This window comes from Hermetia illucens, chromosome 4, assembly GCF_905115235.1.
Source record: "Hermetia illucens chromosome 4, iHerIll2.2.curated.20191125, whole genome shotgun sequence".
Taxonomy (NCBI): Eukaryota; Metazoa; Arthropoda; class Insecta; order Diptera; family Stratiomyidae; genus Hermetia; species Hermetia illucens.
Genome location: NC_051852.1, coordinates 123399740 through 123417476, shown reverse-complemented (window position 1 = coordinate 123417476; position 17737 = coordinate 123399740). Strand labels below are relative to the sequence as shown.

Sequence of the window (17737 nt, the reverse complement as noted above, 5' to 3'; positions counted from 1 at the left end):
GAAGGGCACATCAAAAATGTCCGCATTACGTGTGTCATGAGACGAGGCGATACGGAGAGTAATATCCGAGTTGGCGGAACAGTCCATCAGACCATTGCAGAGTTTGAAAAGAGTACACATATCAAGGAAGATACGGCGTTGCTGTAGGGAGGGGAGATTGAGGGTGCGGAGTCGTGACGGATAATCAACCCGTGGAAGGTTCTTTTTGTAAAAGAGGGTTCGGGTGAATTTGCGTTGTACAGCTTCAAGAGCGCGGCCGTCACGGATGCGATAGGGGGACCAGACTACAGAGCAGTATTCAAGGATGTTTTTGACAAGGGAATTGAAGAGTGTTAAGGAGGGCTGGATTGAGGTAAAGTCGGACGAGGAACGTAGGATAAAACCAGACATTTTGGAAGCTCTATTGATGATGTCAACGAAGTGGGAATTGAAACGAAGTTTATCGTCGAATATTACACCCAGGTCTTTGAAGGAGGTCAGTAGTGAAAGGGGTTGACCACTGAGAGAATAGGAAAAGGATGATGGGGAGGGTTTCAGGGAATAGCGCATCCAGTGGCATTTGTTGACATTCAGTGTTAGCTTGTTGAACGAACACCAACGGGCTAAATTATCAAGGTTGGATTGTAAGAGAGCACAGTCCAATGGAGAGGAAACAGAGGCAAACAATTTAAGGTCGTCTGCGTAAAGCAAATACGGACAGGTGAGGATGGAGGCGAGGTCATTGATAAAAAACAGGAAGAGTAGCGGGCCAAGTATAGAGCCTTGGGGAACACCAGAGGAAGGAGAGAAGGAACGAGATGAGTGACCATGAAAAGAAACTTTGCATGAACGGTATGAGAGATAGGAGGAAAGCCAGGAGATGACTGAGGGAGGGAACTCTAGCGAAGAAAGTTTAGAGAGGAGAATGTTATGGTCAACGGTGTCAAAGGCTTTGGAGAAATCAGTATAAACAGCATGTACCTCCTGTCGTGAATTCAAACGTTTAGCAACAAAGTTGGTAAAGACCAGAAGATTTGAAGCCGTTGATCTATGTTTCACGAAACCATGCTGCTCTTTGACAATGAGGTGACCGAAGTGCGCGGTCAACCAGTCGTTGACGTATCTTTCTAGGATTTTGGAGCAAGAGGAGAGAAGGGAAATGGGGCGGTAGTTCACAGCAAGGGAAGGGTCACCGCTCTTGAGGATAGGAATGATGAGGGCCTCTTTCCAGAGACGGGGAAAGTAGCATTCGTCTAGACTTTTGTTGTAGATTATACACAGGGGGAGGGAAATGTGTTTTCTACAGTTAAGGAGGAAGAGATTAGGAAGCCCATCGGGGCCAGGTCCAACATTGGGGTCAAGGTTACCAATGAGGAACTCAACCAAGGAAGGCGTAAGGAGAGGAATGGCTAGTGATTCGGAGGAGTCAGTGGTTATGAAAGGTGTAGAGGGTGAAGGGCTCGAGGGAGAAAACACTGAAGAGAAGTAGGTGCAGAGAAGATCGCAGGATTGTTGTGGGGAGTTGGCAGTGGAGTCAGCGAAGCTGATAGAAGAAGGGACAGAATGAGTGAGTGAGTGAGTGAATGAGTGATCCATAAAACTGCTCTAGAAACCCAATCTCATTTCACACTTCTACTTAAAGAAACAAAAAGCACTCTTTGCATAGCTCGGTCACTCATCGCTACACTAGGCAGAAGATACTTTGAAGGATACCTTCCCCTCAGACCTGATGCTATCCGAGAGTTGTACTTTACTGAAGATGGTTGGAGAGGAAACTAAAATCAGTGCAAGAGTTTCCTCTTTTGTAACAGAAGGAAAAACACGTTTTGTTTATCTCAATTCATTACATAAAAATATCATAAAAGCTCCCAAATCTGATTACATCATTGGCACGAAATTCTATCCGGGACATTGCACGTCGACAATACGTTTCTGCCAATGTACCTCAGCTTTCCGAGAAGCTCTTTCTTCTCCTTTACTATTTTGCGCCGAGGTCCACCAATTCGATATCCCTAAAAGCTATCTGGCGTCCTGACCTACGCCATTGCTCCATGTCAGGCAGGATCTGCCTCGTCTCCTTTTTCTACCATAGGCTCTGTGGGCTGACAACAACCGTGCGCGGATTTCATCGTCGCAACTGTTATCGGTTGTGATTTTCGACCCTAGATAGGAGAAATTATCAACTGTCTCAAAATTGTAGTCTCCTATCTTCTTCTTCTTCTCGTTTGGCCAGTGCGGTTTTATGTTGTTAGTCTGGTACTGACGTTGCCACCATATACTTTGTCTTGCCTTCATTGGTGTGCAGCCCAAGATCTCGCATCATTCACCGCCTGCTCGAACTGGAAGAAGGCAGTTTGTACGCCTCGGGTGGTTCTTCCCATGATGTCGATTCGTCATCATAGGCTAGTAGTCGGGTAGACCTCTTGCGTTTACCTCAGCATCACGGATCACTTTCTCCAGGGCTAGGTTAAACAAGACGCATGATAGGACATCCCCTTGTCGTAGACCGTTGTTGATATCGAATGATCTTGAAAGTGATCCTGCTTCGTTTATCTGGTCTCGCACATTGGTCAAGGTCAGCCTAGTCAGTCTTATCAATTTCGCCAGGATACCGAATTCTCTCATGGCCGTGTATCATATGCTATCATAGGCGGCTTTAAAGTCGATGGAAAGATGGTTCAAGTGATCAACAGTGTTTCCATCGCTTGCCGCAGCAGAAATCTGATCTGCCCTACCTAACACCCAAACTGCAAGACCAGTTGGTACAATTTATCCCGTTTTAGGCGCGGGAGATTCACCTTCATCCTTCTCCGTCCGCAGCTTTTCGGTAAGAAAGAGCTGGCAGGGGTCACCACGTGGAGCTGGAGATAGGGTTTGGTAGTAGAGCTGTTGGTGTTGGTTCAACAGGCGTTTCCCAGATTTTATGCTCCATCGTGGGTACCCACGTTTCGCCATAAGAAGTGAATACTAACCATATGTATATTTGTACATACAGAACCGGCAGTGGCTACGGCCTACGAAATGTATCTGTAAGAAAAAAGGCCTTCAACACCTTAGGTAGCCAGGCAATAATCAGGGACAAATTACAGGACTTTTAAATGATGAGACAAAATTAATTACATTGAAGAAAAAATTTATTTACAAAGAAAACATTCAATACAAATAAGTCGAAGTTCTTAACCTAAATCTATTAATTTATGCAAGTAATCCCAGCGGTACGACTCTTTTTTGAAAGTTGCGTAGATATTTCGTTGGACTTACGTTTCAAAGGCGCTGTCTGTTGCTCTGTACTTCGCCTCTCACGCACGAAATTCTATCCGGGACATTGCACGTCGACAATACGTTTCTGCCAATGTACCTCAGCTTTCCGAGAAGCTCTTTCTTCTCCTTTACTATTTTGCGCCGAGGTCCACCAATTCGATATCCCTAAAAGCTATCTGGCGTCCTGACCTACGCCATTGCTCCATGTCAGGCAGGATCTGCCTCGTCTCCTTTTTCTACCATAGGCTCTGTGGGCTGACAACAACCGTGCGCGGATTTCATCGTCGCAACTGTTATCGGTTGTGATTTTCGACCCTAGATAGGAGAAATTATCAACTGTCTCAAAATTGTAGTCTCCTATCTTCTTCTTCTTCTCGTTTGGCCAGTGCGGTTTTATGTTGTTAGTCTGGTACTGACGTTGCCACCATATACTTTGTCTTGCCTTCATTGGTGTGCAGCCCAAGATCTCGCATCATTCACCGCCTGCTCGAACTGGAAGAAGGCAGTTTGTACGCCTCGGGTGGTTCTTCCCATGATGTCGATTCGTCATCATAGGCTAGTAGTCGGGTAGACCTCTTGCGTTTACCTCAGCATCACGGATCACTTTCTCCAGGGCTAGGTTAAACAAGACGCATGATAGGACATCCCCTTGTCGTAGACCGTTGTTGATATCGAATGATCTTGAAAGTGATCCTGCTTCGTTTATCTGGTCTCGCACATTGGTCAAGGTCAGCCTAGTCAGTCTTATCAATTTCGCCAGGATACCGAATTCTCTCATGGCCGTGTATCATATGCTATCATAGGCGGCTTTAAAGTCGATGGAAAGATGGTTCAAGTGATCAACAGTGTTTCCATCGCTTGCCGCAGCAGAAATCTGATCTGCCCTACCTAACACCCAAACTGCAAGACCAGTTGGTACAATTTATCCCGTTTTAGGCGCGGGAGATTCACCTTCATCCTTCTCCGTCCGCAGCTTTTCGGTAAGAAAGAGCTGGCAGGGGTCACCACGTGGAGCTGGAGATAGGGTTTGGTAGTAGAGCTGTTGGTGTTGGTTCAACAGGCGTTTCCCAGATTTTATGCTCCATCGTGGGTACCCACGTTTCGCCATAAGAAGTGAATACTAACCATATGTATATTTGTACATACAGAACCGGCAGTGGCTACGGCCTACGAAATGTATCTGTAAGAAAAAAGGCCTTCAACACCTTAGGTAGCCAGGCAATAATCAGGGACAAATTACAGGACTTTTAAATGATGAGACAAAATTAATTACATTGAAGAAAAAATTTATTTACAAAGAAAACATTCAATACAAATAAGTCGAAGTTCTTAACCTAAATCTATTAATTTATGCAAGTAATCCCAGCGGTACGACTCTTTTTTGAAAGTTGCGTAGATATTTCGTTGGACTTACGTTTCAAAGGCGCTGTCTGTTGCTCTGTACTTCGCCTCTCACGTTTCAATATTTCAGGGTCCAGATATTGATTCAATTCTTTCCGTTTCACATACCGAGCTTCAATTTTCATTCCCATCTTTATCATTTTCTCAGCTTGTGAGTGAACTTGCTGAACAAATCCTTGAATGCTCTCTGATAAGTTCACGGTCGAAGTCCCAACGGCTGCAATCTCAAGTCCAATAAACCACATTGAACAAAAAGATGTCATAGAATTACCTTCATGTCGGTACATATCGAAACATTTTGGATGAATATGGGCCAAAGATACTTGGGGGTTACGATCCAGGTTGCCCACTAATAAGCGTACTTTCGCTTCAACGAATCCACACCATTTTAAATGGTCTTCCGCTGTACTGGAGTTTGCTAACAACATAATGAAATGCCGATACTTATAAAAGAACCGGGGAGGCTCTAACAATTGGTCCCATGTCGCTTTCCCTTGCATTATCTCCAATGATCCTCTCTCCTGTCCTCTTGCCCCGTTCAAATTCGTCCACAATAACCTTCCTCGTAGATTCGGTGACGTTAAAAGTAGAATTCTGCTGTGGATATGATGGTGTTATAATTGGCATCAGGTGAGAACGATCAGACAAATTTATTCGAGGATCCCAGACCGGATGACCCAAATCTGCGTCGTCTACTGGTGTAAGCAACACCGGCAGCGGCCACTTCCACATGGAAAAAATCAGAAAGAATTTTTGTATAATGGTAGCAGGTGCAGCATTTGGATATAATTGACAAACTCGAGCCACTAACATAGCCCACGTCACTCCTCCAAAATAGCCAACGGAATTTGAATAAATTCCACGATTTTTAGCCCAAAGTTTTATCGCTCTTAGTGTCGAACGAAATGTATCTACGTTCGGAACTAGCTTCAGTATCTTCTCCGTAACGCGCCGACCATTCAAACTTCGCAACGATTTCGGATCCAGATACCGCAACAACTTGTCGTTTTGCAAATCAATATCACCGGGAATGGTTTCGAGGTCTAAACGTGAGAACAACAAATCGACTTCCACGCCTTCGAAATTCATCTTAATTACTGGTACAAATGCTTCTTCTATGGCCAGACATTTCTTGACTCCAGGGTGCCCCTTCAATAGCTCAAAAAATGACTTGAAAAAGTCGGACCTCTCAATACAGTACGGGGCCACACATAAAGCATCAATATCGGCTCCTTTGTGATGCACTCCTAATAAGTATGATCCAAATGCAAAAACCTTTCCTCCCAACTTGTTGGCTATAGATGGCAAAACATTCTTGGAGAGAGCTACGGCGCGTATCCACTGTTTCACCAATTGGTTCAACTTTTCCAAAATCTCACCGCGATGATTTGATTCCGCTGTAGTTTCGAAGATACCATGAGATTCCAGTAGCTTATTCAATTCGTTCGTCTTACAAATTTCGTCTGATGTTGGGTCATCCCAGCTGATTGCCGAAGTCATCCCAAACGTTTTCCTAGTACCGACGGGCTTAGCGCTAACCGTTAAGGGAAAACTTGCCTTGGTATTATTTCGTTCTTTTCCAGCTTTCCACATCTTGGACTAAATTAATTCTAATAATAATTTCTAATTTTTCCAAAGGTTTGTCAAAGGTAGCTTATATCAGCGAACCAATCTTTTTAAAGATATGGAGGTATCTGCTCTATTTAGTATTTCCAAGCTATTTATATCATCCTGGAAGGTTCCTTAATTACCTTTCAATTATCGTCATTATAATATCCCCGCATCAATAGCCATTAAGCTAACAATCCTCAAAATCTTATTGGTAAATTTAAATTAATTAATAACTAATTACCCCATATTATTGAAAATCCTGGTTTAATCCTTTTAATGACTTCCAGTTTTCTAATGAGAATAGAATGGCTAGGCCAATTTAACTAAACGATGCCAAGAAACAAATATGCAGTGGTGTTTTTTTTTTGGTTTCTGCAACCTGCCAATTTCGACACTATCTTATAACTTACACTTTGACGGGGATCCTGATGAAATAGGCTGGACCTAAGTAAAATAACATTGTACGATTTTTGACGAAACTCTTGTTCCTTTTTAAAGGTGGACAATGTTGTTGTTCAGGTGCATTGCATAGGATTCCTAATCCTTTCTCCTGAGATTCCTTATTATTCTTTTTATTTCGGAGTTACCCTCAATGTCGAATCTGATTATCCTGTGATCAGACATAGAGGGTTCATCCGACACCCTCCAATTCTTGATCATCCCTTTCATTAGAGTATTTCCTAGAGTTATGTCTAGTACCTCCTGGCTAGTGATGGTCACAAATGTTGGAGTGTCCGTAAGTTATATATTATATTTCTAACTTATTGCTAACAATAAATTCAAGAAGGTACTATTCATTGGTGTCGCTGTTTCCCCAGACTTCGTGGTGGGCGTTAGCATCGCATCCGAGAAGAAGTTGTAACGCCCTCTTCTCACAATACAATAGTTTTGCGATTTGTTGCGGTGGAGCCCGCATTTCGTCTTCTGGGAAGTATCCCGATGCCACGACTGCCTCCCGCATGCTCCACCCGGCTTTCAATGAGGCTTGGATAGCTACAAGGTCCCCGGTCAGAAACTCTGAAAGATATATGTATTTTAAATTAAGCTTAAGAATTATGCAAGCCCTTGGTTTTTCACAAGATGAATCCCAAATTACCTGCATGCTTCCTCCTTGCAGACCACGAATCTGCCTCCGGTACACCCAGGGCTGCTGAGCCAGCACTATTCCAATATTCTCCTTGGAACTTTCCTTGCTATAACGGCAGATGCAGCTTTCGCCATTGGCTCAGTTATTGTTTGAAGCTCTTCTCCACTGTCGAAGTATCGCCTTCCTTCTCCGACATGGCGCTTTCCTGCGCGTCGCTGTCCACCCTGAGCCCTAGGAGTCCTATGTCTAGGTCGTCCAGCTTCTGCTCTTCACTGGGCAGCATATCTACTTCCCTGGTTGCTCCAGTCCTTTCCGCCTCTATGGCTTTCGAAACTTCTTTGGGGACCTCGGTATGCTTTTTATCCGTTGTCTCCTCCGAGGTGTCTTTCCTCGGATTTCCCCCACGGGTATGTTGCCAAATCGATAGTTGATATGGTAACTCCGACGCTTGATTGCCTCCTGGGATCGGTCATCTACCCCGATCATGAGGAGTTTACCCTTTCCCTCCACCTTGCTTCTGAAGACTCTCCATAGTCGCGTATGAAGATGCTCATTCTGAGCGATTAGGAGGTCCATAAAAACTGTCACCATGTGTGCTCCTGGTATATCACCCCCAGCACATGTTGACAGTTCTGCCCCTTCCCAGCCTGGCAATTTAAGAACTATGGTTCTAACCTATTCTGCAGTGTGTTCTGTCGGGTAGTCCACCAGTATAAGATCTGGACGAAAACGTATCCCGGTGAACACAAGCTTCGAAATCGATCCCTTGCACATCTGCCTGACGACAAGGTCTTCGATGGTTTCCTGTTCCCCACGAGTGAGTATTTGTTCCGGAAACATTTTTGGCAGTATGGCCAATCGAATGCCCTTGACCGCACTAGCTTAGCTAATGGCGGGCTTCCTGAGTCCTGCCTTCACCCCTGACCTACCCGGGTTTTCTCCCCCCTTGGGTTCAGGTTGGGAGTTTTTGGGCATTCCCTTCATGAGAGCTAACCTCTGCTACTCCTCGCTTTCTCGAGATGAGAGAAGACTTAGGTCTATCCTGAGCCTTCTTAAGGGCCTCTTCTGGTTTCAGGCCTTCCTTCAAATAACGCAGGTACCATTTAGCACCTGCGCCACTGAGACCTGTCGCCTTCCTGACGTCTGATATATTTATCTCTGACGTGCATTTGCTTGTCCCTGCTTTTTCAGCAGTGGTGTTTGTTGGTTGTTATCCACGAAGTATACCAATGTTAACCTTGGATCCGCTGCTTGACGTCCCAGCTTCTCCCTTCTTGGGTGTAATCTCCTGGCTCTCAGTATTTCGGAGATGTGCCTCCGCCTGATTAACCCGTTTATGTGCGGTACGAGGCCCCGCTTTATTGGTTTTCGTTTTTTTATTTTTATTGCTGGTACTCATTTGATTCCCATGAGTATGGAGGTTAGGACGTCCGCCGTGCCACATCCGCCCGTAGCACGGCAAGGTCTAACTTACTCACTGAGGCGGCCAGGTATCAGTGAGGCTCCGTTCAAATACAGTCAGTTACCCGCGACTGCAAACTAACCAATGGGCACGGTTCGCATGACACCCTGGAGTGAGGGAAGTGTTTTTCGACTCCCCAGTCTAGTCAGTTAACGCAAATCTTTCTTACTAAGTAGTAGCAACATGTGGATACCAATTTCCATAATATATGATCTGCGATTAAAAGGCAAAAATGGCAGTGTCTAGGTTTCATATCGGGTGAGAACGATATTTTTATTGTATTATGACGGAACTAAAAAGTCACTCTAAAGACCGGGGAATGGTTATAAGCCAATTAACTACTAACTTACTAATAGCGTCGACACATAAATCATAGAGCTTGCCGATGACTGTTATGTCCAATTTACATTAATCATATTTTGAAAGACAATCAGAAGGAGGCGTCTGCTATGTATTTATTGCCGCCACATTCATTTGGAAACTGCAGCCGGATTATTCTATTTCCAATAATTTGCAATAAGATTACAAATTCAAATGTTGCTGTTAGCAAGTGATAATAATTTACTATCAATTTTTTCTACCGTTTTCCTACTCTAGAAGCAACAGCGCAATTTAATCCTCAAATAGTTAACATTATTGATCCACCGACACTAACTTATGCAAAGCTGATAATTAGGCGGTTAAAAGATATAAACAGACCGTTCTCAATACCAATTTCATCCACATGAATAAGCGCAATAAAATGGCGTAAGTGGTCTTAAAACGGCGAACGAACTGTTTGCTTCGATTGCTAAGAAATAACTGCAATATTAAGCCTCTTTACTAAAGAGAGAATGTAACAATTTTATGACAAGAATTCTGGTTATGATTTATTAAATATTAGTAGTTTACAAAATAGCATAAACTAGGTACAAACAGAAGTTCGAAAGTCTAATTTAAAATTGCAATAAACCAAACAATTATTGTTTCTTTCTAATGACAGAGCGGCACATATCTAAAGGATCCCATCATACAAACAGTTATTAACCAACTACCAAACCCAACAATTCGAAATCCACACAAGAGATATTCGTAACTAAATGTATCTCACTTTTTATGAATCAAAATTGAAATCTTACAAAGCAAATGATGGCGCTACATCAAACTACAGCAGTTTAGGATTAACGCTCATTGAAATTTCCACCACTCTCGTCCTATCCTTATTTCCAACGGAGCATCACAGATCAAAAAGGGTCTCATTGTTTTCACTGCAAGCCAAATTTGTTGCAGCCTCAACATCCCTCAAATTATATTTTTAAGCCTTAATTTCATCTTCTTCCCACAACCTCTTCCAATTGGGCTTATGCATTTGCAATAGTTAAAAGGATCCACAGCAGAGTAATTTACCGCGAGATAGTCCCATGGTTACCCCTCCGCATATGCATTTGCGGTCCAAAACGGTCCAAACTGACTAACAACCATAATTTGGTGACAAAAACAGTTCGACAAAATGTGATTCCCTCCAGATCTTCCTGAGGAGTTTTCTATGCCATAATAATAAGAACATAATAAGTAAGAACATTTCCGCCTTTTCTTGACGTGTGACCTATTCACTGCTACTTTTGCCTTCGAATCTGGTCTCCTCTCTTTCCAAATTCATAGCCATTTAACTAAAATCCATGAAGCGGTGAAAGTTCAAACAGATGTCATCAATATTTATCGTCGGTTGAAGACCTCCACGTCCTTTGGGTAAAGCTGGATGAAGAACGTCCTAAATAACAAGAGGGAATGGTATCGGCGAAAGAATCCAGCCTTGTTAGATTCCGCTTTGAACCTCAAATTTCCATGAAGCTTTACCTCAATGCAGGCGGGCAGAACAATTTGAAGGATACTCTTCGGGTGGATTTTGAATTTCGCTGTTGAAACTAACTTCTGTATTTTCTACGAAACCAGAACATCTCCTTTCTCAAATAAATTCTGTTCTCTTCTCGCTATGAGAGAAGCTATCGCACCAGCCACAGTTTCCGATAAAATTTACATTTAATTCTCTCTAAAAATTGAAGTGACTACACTGGTGGACCAGTGATTTCTTTGACCCTTGGCTAACACTTTTTATTCATGAACTTGGTCTGAATGTTCGCTTTTCTTTTATTTTTGATTTTTTGTCTACTGGAGAGCAGGCTTCTCCTCAGAATAGTACCTTTGCATGCACAATTGCATGTTGTGTCAACTGACTACACTTTTCCTTCACCCTTCGTTTCAAACCATTTCTTCCTGTCAAAGCCATCAGGAATAGCAAGAATAATCGTTCGGAAACAGTAGGCTTAGTACGCTGGATGGTGTTTTGAAAGTTTCGCGACTTCATCTAGACAAAGTCTTTGACCGAGCACAATAGCGATACTTACCAAGACAAGACAACCCCGCTTCTGAATAGAATAAAGGCTGAAGAAGACAGACCACCCAACCCATCTGCCCTATTTTATTGCTAAATATTTTTTGTTACTGCATTCACGCCCGTTGATTACCTGAGGGTTGCTAATTACTAGATAAAAAATGCCTCCCCCCCTTTAATATAGAGGTACCTTCATATGTATTGCTGATAATCGATCCAAATCTTCTTCACCGCAAGGAGTGTATGATTTCAAAGTGGGTTAATTTCATTAGGAGGAAGGGAACAGCGGTAGATATGAATCCTCTTGACCTTTGTTTCTCTAAAGTCCAAATAGCCGTTACAAGAATGCAACCACTGAGCTATTTAAATACCTCGGATCAATGCTATCAGCCAATGGTGAACTGCGTTAAGAAATTGCTTCTCGCATCAGGACAATGTCGTATCTTTCGCACTCTATGGTTCTGAGCGTTGGCCGACCATAAAAGAGAATGAGCGGCGCCCCGTGGCAATTCAGTAGAAGGTGTTGTGTTGAGCTAGTGATGTAACATACCATGATTCCATAAAAAATGAGGACATTCGCGATTAACATTGGGTTGGTCCGATCGTAGAGAAATTGCGAATTGCGTTGATGTAAAATCATTTGCCAAAGTTGGTCATGAACATCTAAGTCGATGGAAAACGACCAAAAGGCCGGCCGAAACGTTGCTAGTTTGATACGCTAAATAATGTTTTGAAAGTCATCAAACACATGACAGAAAATGCCGGAACCGATCAAGACGAGCCGACCCCGCTTCTCTTCTTTTTAAGAGCTGTGCTATCGTCGTTACCCTCTTATGTAAAACTCCTCCTTATGGGCAAACTAGCATCAATTGAATTGATTCTCCGTCTTCCGTAAACACAATAATACAAAAAACGAAAATCATAATCGCGGTGAAGCACACTGATTGACCCAGGATAAATGCATTGTACACTCTGGTTTCAATTAATCGGTATGCCAAATCGGCATGCTAAACCTATGGCTAGTACTCTGGTTCACCGCGCCAGCCCATATTTTGCACCAAAAACGGCCTTTACTGCCTTCTTCTCACCGTAATTCAACTGTCCCTTGAAATGCTCTGGTCGGAATTTTGTCCAACCGAGCACCACAAACCACGACTCGTATATCCACACGTTGGCTCCAACACCAGTAATTCGTGCGCTACTGTTATATTAGGGAAAACATGTTTATCTCCATATACTACCAACGTGTTATTTTGAAAGGTTTCACTAAACATGCATTAGGCTTTTTGCAACTACTGTTTGAAGCAGTACCTCCTACCGTATTGGAGCCTTCAAGTACTTTCAAACATCCTTTCACTCTTCCGAAATTCAGGCAATTTATTGTTGGGCCTTCTACTGGGGAAAATATAACTCCGTAATGTGGCAAGTTCACTTCGGGGTACGTCCGGTATGATTTGCTAGTGCAACGCCAGCTTCATGAATGTTTGCTCGATAATTACTTCCGAAGATCAGCTTAACGTACTTCTTATTCTTGACCGTGAAAGTCCAACCACTTAACTCATTTCTCGAGTCGTAGACAACTGCCTGATTATAACTCTTGGTATGATGTTCAGTGACCTCCTACGGAAAATCGTGGACTAACAAGGCCATACATTAAAGTATGGATTTTAGTCTCCATCTTTTGCGGTTACTGCAAGGTGCGTTTCCTTGGCCTAGGAGCCCATTTCTGATGGATTTCTAACTGCAGGATTCCGATCCAGATTAACGAGGATTGCAATTGTACAATACTATCCATCAACGGAGACTATAGTGGAAAAGGATGCTTTCCACGAGCAATTAAACGCAGTTCAGAGGAGGCTTCCTAAAAGTGACATTGTGGTCGTGATGGGTGATCTAAATGCCAAGCTGGGATCTGACAACACCTTACCCGGACATGTGACGGAAAAACACGATCTTGCCAACCGAAACTATAACCCTGCGAAATTCGAGGATTCCTGCAACTTCCACCTCCTCGTCATTGGTAACACATTATTTGAATACAGAGCCTGCCATGAGATCAGCTAGGTTTCAACTGACCGACACCTTACGAGCAATCAGATCGAATACTTCGCGGTCAGCAGTAAATTTAAGAGTTGCCTTCTGGGCATGCTTGACAAGAGAGGTGCTGAAATCGGTCTCGAAAGAGATCACTATCTGATGGTGGCTTGTATGTTGAGGACGTCATTTCTCGCAGGTTTGGAGGGCTGCAACTCCCCAAGTTCAACATCAACCGCTTCTATGATCCACCTGCCGCTTGACAGTGGGAGAGCTATTTAGATGATCGAACAGCTGATGTACTGAGTAACCAACCTGAGAATATCGATGAGCATTGGACTCCCAACAAAAATGCTCTTTTCTCGAGTACCATACAGGTCGCCGGCCATGTCCCGAAAGAGCATCATAAAATCTGGCTGACTGCAGAACCGTGGAAGCGGATCGATGAACGGAAGAGGTTGAAAGTTATATTGCCCGCAGCGAGTAATAGTGGGCCTGGCGCGCTTCAACTTCGATACCGAGCAAAATTCTGAAAAGTTTAGCGTAGTGAACGCCGTGACAAAAGAGCATTTTCTATTGTGCTGATCAAAGAAGCGGAATATGCCACAGATCGCAATGAATTCATAAATGTATACTGCATCACGAAAGAGCTTGAATTTGGTCGCAAATCTTTCAGTGGTCCTTTGAAGGACGTTAACGGATGACGAACAACTGAAGAGATGACAAGAACGCTTCACCACGGTTCTTAACAGTATCACATCTGACTAGTCAGCATAACTTGCGGATACGGACTGTTCTTCCAAGCAGAAGAGAAACCATTTCGGCTACCTCAAACGGAGTAAAGCCGCTGGGCTTTTGAGCTTTTGAGTAAAGTTGTTGATATAAAAAATCCAAAAACCGTTTCCTTTTACTTTATTAAAAATTATTTAGTAAATAGCAAAATTATTTATTAAATAGCAAATATGCTTATATTTTCAGTGCTTAGGTTTGGAAATAATTTTTAGTAAAGTAAAAGGATACGGTTTTTGGAGTATCCTTTATACGCGCAGAGTTGTTTATCGCTGCACCTGCAGTTACTACAGATCTGTTACTAGCCCTCGTATGCAAATCTTAGGGATCCGAAGCCTTTCCCAGAGAGTGGAAGAAAGGAATGATCGCCAAGATTCCAAAACAAGTCGGGAAACCGAAAGCTCAGCGCTTCAGGTATGAAAGGTTTTGTGTATTTCCTTTATAAAGAGATTTGAGTGTGCATTTGTCCCATTAGCATGTAGCACGTAAAATATGCATATATTATGTGAAAATTTCCACTTTCAAGTAATATTTACATTCATAGTCTTGAATTTGCAGAGAAACGACAGTTTTGACCTAGTATAACTTTGTTAGTAATTATCACCAAATTTGGCAGGATCGTGCTCTATGCTGTAGCCTACATTTTTGCAAAATTTTGTGATTCTAGAGTGAATTTAAGGGGGGTTTTCCTGCCAATTACTAAAAATTCTAGTAATGTACTATTATTAACTTTATTTTAACAGGTATTGGTATGGAGAGTATTTCGGAGCCTAGGCACCATATAGTGGCAGCCCCCTGATTTTTTTCAGATTTTTCGGTTTGGTAGTTTCTGAGAATGGGTTCGTCAAAAAAATGACCACTTTCAACCCCCCGCACTCCCCACCTTTTCAACAAATATCAAAACTAAGATCGGCTTTGATAAGTACTAATCGAGACCTTTAATTTGAAACCCCGCATGACTATATTTGATGAAAAAAAATTTACACCCCCCTTTTGCATGTATGGGGACCCCCCTTAGATTCGACGTAAAAGGATGTAACTCACTGTATGCGTGAGCGTTCACAGTTCCCACCTTTCTACCAAATTTGGTGCCAATCGCTATAACCGTCTCCGAGAAAAATGCGTGTGACGGACAGACAGTAAACCGATTTTAATAAGGTTTTGTGTTTACACAAAACCTTAAAAAGGACCCATTTCGAGGGTGGCAATGGAAGGGGTATCTTCGTGTTCCCTGCCGTTGCAAAGATAATAGCTAAAATTATCGTCGAAAGCATCAAAAAACATCTCGAAACTTGATCGGCAGAAAGCCCCTCCTTTTGCATCGGAGTTTAGGAGTTTAGATCTTCGGGAGATGTCTGATGTTGAAGTATACAACGCGCCATTGATTTGATTGGCAGTTGGTGCTTCAGGCATGGACTTTCGATAAATCCAATAAAACGCCATTGGTATTATTTACAAAAAGGAGGAAACTGAAACACAAAATAGTTTCTCTCCAAACCTGGGCTCACTGCAAAGAACTGTATGTCTAAGTGTTACCGGTGTTATGTAGACGACATCCGGCATAGCTCTAAATGCATTATTTCAAACGGCATTATTGGAAGAACCGGATGAAGTTTTTACAAAGCCTTCTGATTCTCGGATCCTCATACTCCTGTTTGGTAGACGATATGAAATTATACTCAAGCGTAGAGAAAACTGAGTGTAATGAAAAAGAAACCGTTTCAAAGTATACAGAAATCTTCTACACCAACGGCATAAAAACAGAGCAGGGCTCGGGAGCAGAAGTCTACCTTTCGAGTCAAAACGAGAGATTGGTTTCTCCCTTGGGGCAATATACAATATGCTGAAATACATGCAATCATAAGGGCAGAAACCTAGGTGATTGGCGAGTGGTTAAAGAGTAAGCGTATCGCAGTCTGCAGCGATAGCCAAGCTGCATTGAGGTCGATAAGCAGCCCTTCAATTATCTCAAAAACCGTTCAAGGAATGTAGATTCCATTGAATTCTATTTCTAGATTCAATATGGTGGAACTACTCTGGATACTTTATCACTGTGGTGTAAAGGGATATGAAATCTCGTATGCACTAACAAAAGAGGTTTCAATTTTCAACATGCCATGACCGAAACCAGTAACCAATAGCATTAGCTAATGCTATTATTGAAAAATAAGAACAAACTTCACAAAATGACAGGTGGCAGAGTCTCAATACTATTAGACCCATCAAAATTTTTCAGTCAGAACCAAGCGAACATACTGCAAAATTTATCCTGTTGAAAAGCAGGAAGATTTGCAGAACTAATGTGCCATAATTCATTAGCTGGACATATGTTCAGAATAGAGATTCTCCAAGATGATATGTGTCCATCCTGTAATGAGGGACCGGAATCCACGAAACACTTTCTATGTGAGTGGTCCGTCTGTGGACGCATCACACCCTGTTGTACATAAAGAAATCCGAGATATTTCGTTAAACGGCGTAATCGAGTACTCTAGGATCTGAGTGCTCAGGAGCTTCGCCCCTTACCCACCTTAAATACACATACACACATGCCTGTAACTCACCGTCTCCCGTCGTACTTGTATTCCCAGTCGCGTATGGTTCTCATAGCCGGCAGTCCCACATGTGATGTTTGGGATGCATATCTTCAAAGTCAAATTCATCCAACCTCTCATTTCGACCAATGCCCTAAGGCCCTGCTCTCCATGTTCAATGTTATCTATTTTAGGCTGCCAGGATTTAGAGATTTTGCTAGCATCTGAGTTTAGATCTACACTGGGATTATACGAACGTCGCCTAATTATACGAGATAATATAGGTTTTAGCCCTTTCGTACCTCCTTCGTAGATTCTTCCTGATACACAGGTTCATCGAAAAACAATGCTATGTTGGCCAATGCAGTGTCTTGGGTTCAGTTCACCTATCCTAACCTCAGTCCGGCCTTCTCTTTTACTACCTGTGTACTACAGTATATGATCTCTCAGTTGGTTATCACTTCAATCATTCCACTCCTTCCTAATTATTGAATTGAAATCGAAGCACTCCCGTTGGATTTGTAATTGCATTAGTGATTTTGCTATGCCACAGGTACCCATATCTCGTCCAACGGAGCCTGTGCGATGCGAGTCCTTTTCATACCAGGTGCAAGAATGGCGATTATAGCAACGTTTCCATGTCAAGGGTGGATCTGTACTTCATGTCACTGATGATACCACCATAGCACGTAGCACCACGTAGCACTTCATAGATAAGCGAAAGCTTCACCACGATTTGATATATCCAGTATACCATGTGTGGTTTCAATCCCCCAGTCTTACCTACAGATGTTTCCGAGGAGAAAATGCCGAGTTACCACTGTTAATTACATCCTCAAAATGTTTGTTTTAATTTAACTTCGTATCTAGGATCACTCCTGGATATCTTGAATTTGGGTTCATTCAGTTTTTTTGCTGGAAACCAGGAGACTGATCTTGTTGCAATTTATCTTAACACTTCCCCATTTACACCATGTTTCTACTAGGCCCACAGGTTGTTTCATTTGCAGGAATTTTCAGGGATGGGTATACTAAAGTCAAAAGTATATAATTGAGCACAATATCCATAATTCAGTGCCGAATAAATCTTTTTTGTCTTTAAGAAACCACAGTCATTTGATATTGATGGTCACAGAGCCAACTTTCGAAAATCGCTGGCACTGGAGATATTACAAATCTGTCCCTGAAAAACTAACTTCACACAAAAG

The 17737-nt window shown here is 42.6% G+C and overlaps 1 pseudogene; it reads right to left on the bottom strand.

Moving 5' to 3' along the window:
- Window positions 1-4583: 4583 nt before the first annotated feature.
- Window positions 4584-9545, bottom strand: LOC119654056 (annotated as a pseudogene).
- Window positions 9546-17737: the final 8192 nt, after the last annotated feature.